The sequence below is a fragment of the Lathyrus oleraceus genome, chromosome 2, assembly GCF_024323335.1.
Source record: "Lathyrus oleraceus cultivar Zhongwan6 chromosome 2, CAAS_Psat_ZW6_1.0, whole genome shotgun sequence".
Taxonomy (NCBI): Eukaryota; Viridiplantae; Streptophyta; class Magnoliopsida; order Fabales; family Fabaceae; genus Lathyrus; species Lathyrus oleraceus.
Genome location: NC_066580.1, coordinates 151,275,627 through 151,284,515, shown reverse-complemented (window position 1 = coordinate 151,284,515; position 8,889 = coordinate 151,275,627).

Genomic DNA, 8,889 nt, shown 5'->3' with positions numbered 1-8,889 from the left:
GTCTATCTCTACGTACGTTCAACTTCCTCGAAAGTTGATCATACGCCTCCTACAGAACAGGAGATAAGAAGCGGAAAGCAGATAAACATATCAAAAGCAATCATCATACTCAATACATAAACAAGAGGCTCAGACAAATGGTTGGGCTTTAGTCAAGGGGTCATATCAACCTCGACTAACAAGCCAAAACTGTATGGGTGTTCTGAACCTCTTAACCACTGACATTGACCGTCAGGGTGAGCAGATGAAAGGTAATGAGGATTAGACCTCATAGCTCTTAACCCTGGCCAGGGTGAGCTTGAATCAATGAAAGCGTGGGGGTCCAGAAAGAGGGACCCTATTCCACTTGACTGACTCTATACAAGGATCTTGGGTTAGGTTCAAGAGCGTCAGCACGTAGTGCGAGCATAATGAACGACTCAATGACTAATAGGGGACTGGCTACTAGTCCCTTCTATCTGTCAATTGCCTCTTCACTTAGGAGGACTTAACAAGTAACATGCCTTGACAAGGAGGTCTTTGGCACAAAAGTAAACAAACACAGTCATTGCCTCTTAAGGAGGACTTCAGCCAAACGCCTGCCAAAAAAGCGACAGAGCTTCCAGACTACATGGAGTTAGAATGCTAAACTACCTCAGTGGTGTACCAACCACACTCCAAAGCAAAGCAAAGCAAGCTAATAGCGACTAATGTACCTGTACAAAAGCCAACCAGTCAGTATTGTATTCAGACAAATTAAATAGACAACAACAGTGAGACATTTCCAATATGTACACAATGCAAGTCATGAATGCAATCACTCAAGTGAGTTCACGCTACAAGCTGAAGGACAATGGTGCTGAAGATGATGATGGTGTAACCAGAAAGGGTGTTCCTGCCAAGGTGATGTGATACCTACCGATAATTCAAAGGTTAAAGAGATTGTTTCCTAATGTAAACGACACAAAGAATATTAGATGGCATGTAGGTGAAAGAGTATGTGATAGAAAAATTAGTCATGTAGCTGATTCATTGCAATGGAAGAAAACTGATTCATTATTTTCGAATTTTTCCCTAGAGCCAAGGAACCTTAGGATTGGACTTGCCACCAATGGAATGAACATGTTTGGTAATATGAGTACTAACCATACTTCATGGTCCGTTCTTATCATAATTTATAACCTATCTTTGTGGTTGTGCATGAACTGCAAATATATGATGTTATAAGTGATGATTTCAGGTCCAAAATTACCAGTAAATGACATAGATATTTATTTAACTCCATTTATTTAAGATTTAAGATTTTTGCAGGAGAAAGGCATTGATGTTGATGATGTATATATGGGTGATAACTTTAAGATGTGTGTCACGTTATTTTGCATAATCAATGACTTTCCTGAATACAGTCATTTGTCTGGGTACAACGTTAAGGGACATAAAGAGTGTCATATACGTGAATATGATACATGCTCCCACCAACTACAAAATATAAGAAAGATTATTTACTTTGGAAATTTAAAGTTCCTAAGAACCAATCATCCATATCGTAGATTGTGGAAAGCTTTTAATGGAGAGTAGGAGTTTGATATCTCTCTAAAACCCTTAACTAGGGAGGAAGCTTATAAAAGACAACATTAATGTTGTATTTCTAAAGAACAAAAAAGATCTCATGGAGAAAAATATTTGGAAAAAGAAGTCGGTGTTCTTTAATCTTCCATATTGGCCTAGCCTAGATGTAAGATATTGTCATGATGTGATACATGTGGAAAAAAATATGTGTGATAGTTTGATTGGAACACTTATTAATATTAAAGGCGATATAAGAAAATAATGAATTTTTGTCTAGATATGGTGGCGATGGGTATACGATAAGAATTATCCCTAAATGAAATAGGAAATAAAGCATATTTTCCCCTAGCATGTCACACTATGTCTAAAAGTTTCCCAAGGATGCTCATCAAATGTGAAAAAACTTGTGTCAATGAAATATCTCAAATTAGTTGGCTTAAAATCTCATGATTGTCATGTCTTGATGCTACAACTTCTACCAATGGCTATATGTGGCATTTTACCAAAAAGTCTAAAGGTAACTATAATCAGATTGTGCTTATTCTTTAATGTTATAAATAGTAATGTCATTAATCCTAGAAATTTAGATGAGTTAGAACATGAGGCTGCAATTATTTTGTGCCAATTAGAAATGTATTTCCCTCCATCAATTAAAGGGTATACAAAAAATCATCATCTTTTGGAATCTTTGATCGTTGAATGATACATTATAGAAGAAGCTATTGAGTTTTTTTCAAACTATTTGTCAAAAGAAAACTCTATAGGAATTCTCGAGTCTCGTCATGATGGAAGACATTGAGGTATATGTACTCAAGTTTTAAATTTTAAGACAATGGGTCGAGATGTAGTTCTTCAAGCACAATTGTATATAATGAATAACGTTGATAAAGTTCAACCTTACTTGTATGCTCACAAAAGTTTTATACATGCAACCCAACAGACAAGAATGTCATATAGAAAACCCACTTTCGCTTTGGACTTTGAATCAAGCAATTAGCAATATCAGACATCATGAAGATCAATGCATCAAATAAAGATAGCCACATCCAAGAAAGCACTCCAATAGCTAGCATTCTTCATTGTTTTCTCATGTATCAGATGAAATACTCCTTGATCAACTCAGAGAGAAGCATCAGACACAAGTTCAAAATAGCAGTTTGCATTAAGACAATGTAGCAGATGAGTTCAAATAAATCCAAGACTTGCATCAGATGAAGGCTCAATTCATAATAACTTGATTTCAAAGTGTTGCCATTGGCCAAGTCCTTTTTCATATGGAATGTTACCTAATTCTAAGTCCAAAAGTTCAGATCAAGATCAACAGTCCATCAAGCATTTTTTAGGGTTTTTGTTGTTTATTAAGTATTTTAAGGTCCTAACACCACAAACACAATCAAAATACAAAAACAAAATATATATAATCACAATATATGGCTCAAATGAGCAAAGTGAAAATGGCATAAACATAAACAAGTTAAATGAAATGTAAATGGCAATGAATGATAAATGACTAGAAATTAATTTGCATAAAGTAAATGACTTGAAAGTAAAGCAATATTAATAAGAGTTAGTCAAATGTTAGTCAAAGTTAATTGAATGTTAGTAGTGTTTTGCTTTTTAATTGGTTAAGTCATTCTTTGGAGAATACTCAACCATCTACTCACAAGCATGAATCCTTGAACCAGGACATATTCCATAGGAAGGAAAAAAGACCAAGTTTCCACATAATACCATGAAATATGTGAAACTTACAATCTCACTTACTAGAATGATATACCTTTATGGTCAAATTTAGTTCTATATTAAGCAATCGTAATTGGACTTATGTAGAAGTCACAACTATCTGAGGTCGGGCAATAAAAATTTAGCTGTTAATGCATGTTAGAGATTTGGTATCATGAACCAAACTCCTAAAACATACCACACACTAAAAGAAAATATCAAAAGGGGTGGACCTATCACATCCATACTTGTATTGGTTCATTTGACACAAGGTCATTGATGAACCAATTAGCCTTAGGATATTTGAGATTTCATTGGTCAATGAAAGGAATGAGAAAGAATAGGGATGAAGGTGAAGGTGTAGGGGAGTGATGGAAACACAAATTGGCCATGGGAGGAATTTTATCAAATTAAAATCATTCATTCATTTCGGGAGATAAAATGTACATTTTATCAATCCCCTAAATCCAATGATTTTAATCCAACAAAAGTCAAATCAACCTTGACCAAGGCCCAAACAAATAGTCAAACATCACAAGACCATATAAATGGCTCAACATAATTTTTGCACAATTAATCAATTAAAAATCAAATTAAAATTCAATTTAATTTGGTCAAAACCTAAAATCTCTTCAAAACACCAAATAAATGGCCAAGAGATTTATCCTAGGTCAAACAAGATCAAAGGACCTTAGACAAAAAATTTCATGATTTTTGAAAAGTCAGAAGTATTTTTAAACAATTAAAAATATGCACAAAAACATTTAATTCATGAAAAATATCAAAATTAATCCAAAAAATATTTTTAATTCAAAAAATGAAAGAGAAAAATATTTAAAGATTTTTGGTGAAAGTCCCATATTTTTTGGATTAAAAATGAAATTGTTATGAATTAAGCAAAATTAAGCAATTAATTAAAAAATCAGAAAATACAAAAAAACAAGGGCCATCAGATCTCCCTCATTAATTGAGGTGGCAGATTTGATGGTCACGTGTGCGCTATCCATGGTGGACCTGAGTCAAAGCGCCACACGCATGGTAATCAAAACCAAGGGCCAAGATTAGAACGCTGGACCAAGATCAGATGGATGAGATGAAGCCAGCTCACTACCGAAGCCCTAGCTCCGGTCATCTTCTCCGGTGATGACCACCAGACTGGTCCAACCTAAACTTCATGAAAAATGAAAAACAAAGACACTATTTTGAAGAGAAAATGCTTAGGATCACGAATCTGACCTCAATTTTCTCCAACTCCAAGTATATAAAAAGATATACAGATTTAAATTTTGAGGATCATGAACTGAGTTACTTCGATTTGACCTCAAAGTAACTCAATCTTCTTGCATACATTGGTAGGACTTCAGTCAACCAAAAATCACAAAGAATAGTGAAGAATTAAGAGAGAATCGAAGAGATGAAGTTTCTGAAATTTAACCTTCGAGTAGCTTCAATTCAGCTTGATCTTGACCTGGATTTGCTTGATTCTTCCTCCTCTTGCTTGTAGTGATCAATTGAGATGGAAAGGGCAATGAATTCTTGGAGTTTGAACTTCAAAACAGAAGGTGAAATTCAAACTCGATTTCAATGAAATCCTCAATAAATTCTATGGTGTGAGGGTCTAAGTTCTCTTGGAAAAGATTGGGCAAGGTGTTGATGCATTTTCTAAAGCCGTGAGCTTGTTTAAATATAGGGAGGGAATCGATTTTTGCACCATTTGAAATTTTGCCAAAATTGGAAACCAACTTGCATGGATGCATGGGCAATGATTTTTGCCTAAGGAATGATGCAATCCATCTCCAATTCGTGTGCAATTGATGTTGAAGTCATCACAGTGGAGCATGCAAAGAAGAATGATCACTTGAATCCAAAACTTGCCAAAACAAACCCCACAATGGAGTCATGTGCAAGTCCCTCAATTTTGATCCAAATGAGATGATCTTGGACTTTTTAGAAAGGTGAGATCAAGTGGAACAACTTTAATGTTGAACACCTTTCCATTTGAAGCTTTTATCATGATGAATTTTGAGGTGGAAGTTTGGAAAATCAAATATATTTGAAAATTTTCTAAGTACCAAGCAAATGTTCACTTCTTCCACCTTGAATAACTTTTGCTATGGACGTCAAATGGAAAACGTTTCTTCATAAAAGTTGTATCTATTTCAAACCTATTTAATTTGGTCACAAATTGGACCTCATTTGGATTTGGCATAAAGGAGTTATGCATTTTAGAAGTTGACGAAAATCACTTGTTCAATGGTAATGGCCCAAAATGACCTATAATGTTTCCTCTTGGTACATGCACTTGAAAGTTGAATCGGAACTTATTCCAAAAATAAAAGTTGGATAGGACATCTTTAATTTTATCATGAAACTTTAATGGCTTTCATATCATAAAAAATGAGAAAGTTATGGTCTTTGGAGGTTGACCTCCTAACTAGGTTTCAGACAAAATGACCTATAATCTTTTACCATAAAAACTGACTTTCCAAGCAAAACTAGATCTTGACTTAAACATGAAATTTGTTTGTAATGTCATTGTTAGTAAAGTTTATTTTGTAATAATTTTCATATGACAAAAATTGTAGGAGATAGGGTCTAGGGAACCCCAAATTTGACCAGTTGACTTTCTCTGGTCAACCACCATGAACCAACTTGCAAACTTGAAGTTCCCTTGATACTTGGGACTCATGGAGGATCATATATGTGTAAGATGATGTAATATTAAGTATACATTGAAATATTTGATCAAATGATGAAGAAACTTGTTGAGGAAGTCACACAAGATACCCAGATGAATTAGGGCTTCCAAGGCAAACGAGCTTCAAACTCTTGATGAATTCTTGATAAAAATGATAAGTGAAGATCATGGGGATCCATACATGATGTCTAGAGTAAATTTAAACCATATCTTGATTGATCTCCTTGCATTGAGGGTCTTAAACCCTAGATATGAGCTTGATGGAGCATGGGTGAACACACACACACACACACTACCTACAAAAGCAACAAAATATACATAGACATATTTTTGGTATTTTGTTTAGTAAATAATGAAAAACAAAGTATGATACAATCAAATATGCTTGGTGACCTCTCCCAATGCAAACCCAATGAATGAGGGGTAAGGAGGATGCCAAGGTGTGATCCCAAAGCCAACGCATATGATGAGATAGCATGAGGGGTCTTGGGGTCAAAATTTGGGTCTTACAACTACCCCTATTTAAGGACATTCTAACTGAGGATGTGAAAGTTAAAATCTTTGTATCCACTCAGTAGAATGGACTTAAATAACATTACATAGAAATAAATTTTGGTCCCTAAGAGACCTCATGATGTATATGATATGAATGTTAAAACTAATCTCTGTGGAGAAGATATTGCCACAAAGAAAAAGAATCCAGAGAGACTGAAAGTCCACAGGAACATATTGCATTCCATAAGGAAAACTCACTGGGGAGACAGAGACTCTGGGGGATAAAAGTGATGTGCGTAGGCCAGGCTATGACTTAAAAACTGTGGGAGACACGAGGGGAATTTCCATGAAAATAAATCAATGGAAAGACTTAGTCTGGGGAAGAGGGAAAAATCTGCGAGGGAAGCGGCTAGATTAGACCAAAGTTGGAATACCTGAATCAAACTCAAGTGGGGAAGAATGATCTTCCACAGGAGTACCAGAAACATATTATCTACTACCGGTTACTAGGTAGGAAGATAATGTACTCTGACAGAGGGACATCCGCTACCGGTTAGGGTAAAACCTATCAAGGATGACACGCTGAGGAAAAAGAGGTGTATTTGTTACCGGTTACTGGGTAAGAACAACCTGCTGGGGAAAATATCAAATAGGATTTACAACTATCGGTTACTGGGCAGAAGACCAAAGAGAGAATATTCGTCACCGGTTAAAGTGAACATATCAAGGATAAACTCAAAGGAAGAATATTCGTTACCGATTAGGGTAAACATATCAAGGATAGACTGCCAGAGAAAAGTAGGAATTATATCTATCGGTTACTGGATAGGATACCAAAGAGGAGAAAATCTGTCATCGGTTAGGATGAACATATCAAGGATTAACTCTATGGGGAATGAAATAGGGATTACAACTACCTTTTTACTGGGTAGAAAACCATAAAGGAAGAATATCCGTCACCGGTTAGGATGAACATATCAAGGATAATACTGTCTGGGGAAACGTGAAAATGAATCCGCTGGGAAAGCAAAGGAAGTAGGTTACATTTTACCGGGTATTGGGATAAAGTAAAGTACTCAAAAAAATTGAGAAGAATATTACCAGTTACTAGGTAATAGACTCTCAAGGGACCAAAACATTCATCTAGGTAAGAGGTAGAAAGAATATAACTCACGGGGAGTGATTCCATCCAGATAATTAACTGGGGGAAAACTGAAACAATAATCATCCACGAGGAAATAACTCAGTGGGGAAATGAGAAAGGTTAAATTCTTTCTGCTTAATGGGCTGACACTTTACTATTGAGAGAGGACACACACACCGAACCTGTATGGGGGAATAATATCATTGTAGCAGAGGATCAGAAATAAGGAATAAAACGCAATAAAGATGCATAATGAAATATTTGATGTTGTGTTTTATGCATGAATATGTATATGTTTGATGATTATGCTGAAAAAACCATCACAAAGGATACAAATATCACAGATTTGAATCACCACTGCAACACTCGGCTAATCTCAACAAGATGGAAACACCAACTGGAGAAAAATGCTGGGGATGAACACCAATCATATGGCTCTAAATAATTGAACCCTGGCTGGGGAGAGAGAAAAAGATCTGTTGAAGATCTAAGTTGCCAACTCTGCGAGGAATTTTAGGTCAACACCATATCAAATGGGAGACAACATCGCAAGGGACCAAATCAATAACTATTGGGAACCATGGAACTTCGATATCGAAAGATGGACTCAGTCAGGGAATATAGGAGATAAAACTCTGCACGGGGTCTGAGCCAAATTGCTGAGGATGCGAGCCTTCAACTCAGTTGGGAAAATGATTTGCAAAAGGGACCGATCAATAGCTCCACTCTACTGGGAATGAATGATGAACTGCTTGGGAAAGATTACCAAGCCAAATGCTTGGGGAAGACCAACAAGGCTTCGCATGTCAAGACTTACCTGTTCTCAGACTGTTGTTGATATTCCTTGCTGAAATCGATTGTTCTAAAGTAATTGCTTTTATATTCTTAAGAAAAAATGATCTTTATTCATTAATTTATTTCAAAATTATCATCATATAAATTCAATTTTATTTAGCTGAAATAAATAAGAGTAGAAACAATTGGATAAAAGCTCAACTTTATTTAATAGAATGGTAGTCTGCAAATGACAAGACTCCATAGATCTTTACAAAAGTTGAAAATGGTAATTTACATGGAAAAGGGCTACATTGAATACAATGATCACTACTCTTCCTACCAGACTTCGATATCTGTTGTGCTCTTGGTTTTGGTTGAGAATGATGAATCAGAACCAAACGAATTGCTCCAAATTGCTCCAATGATCAGGACCAACCGAATGCAGTTACTTGCCATAATCTCTATCTTTTGTCTACATTTCCCCAAGGTGGGGTACTCAATCTAT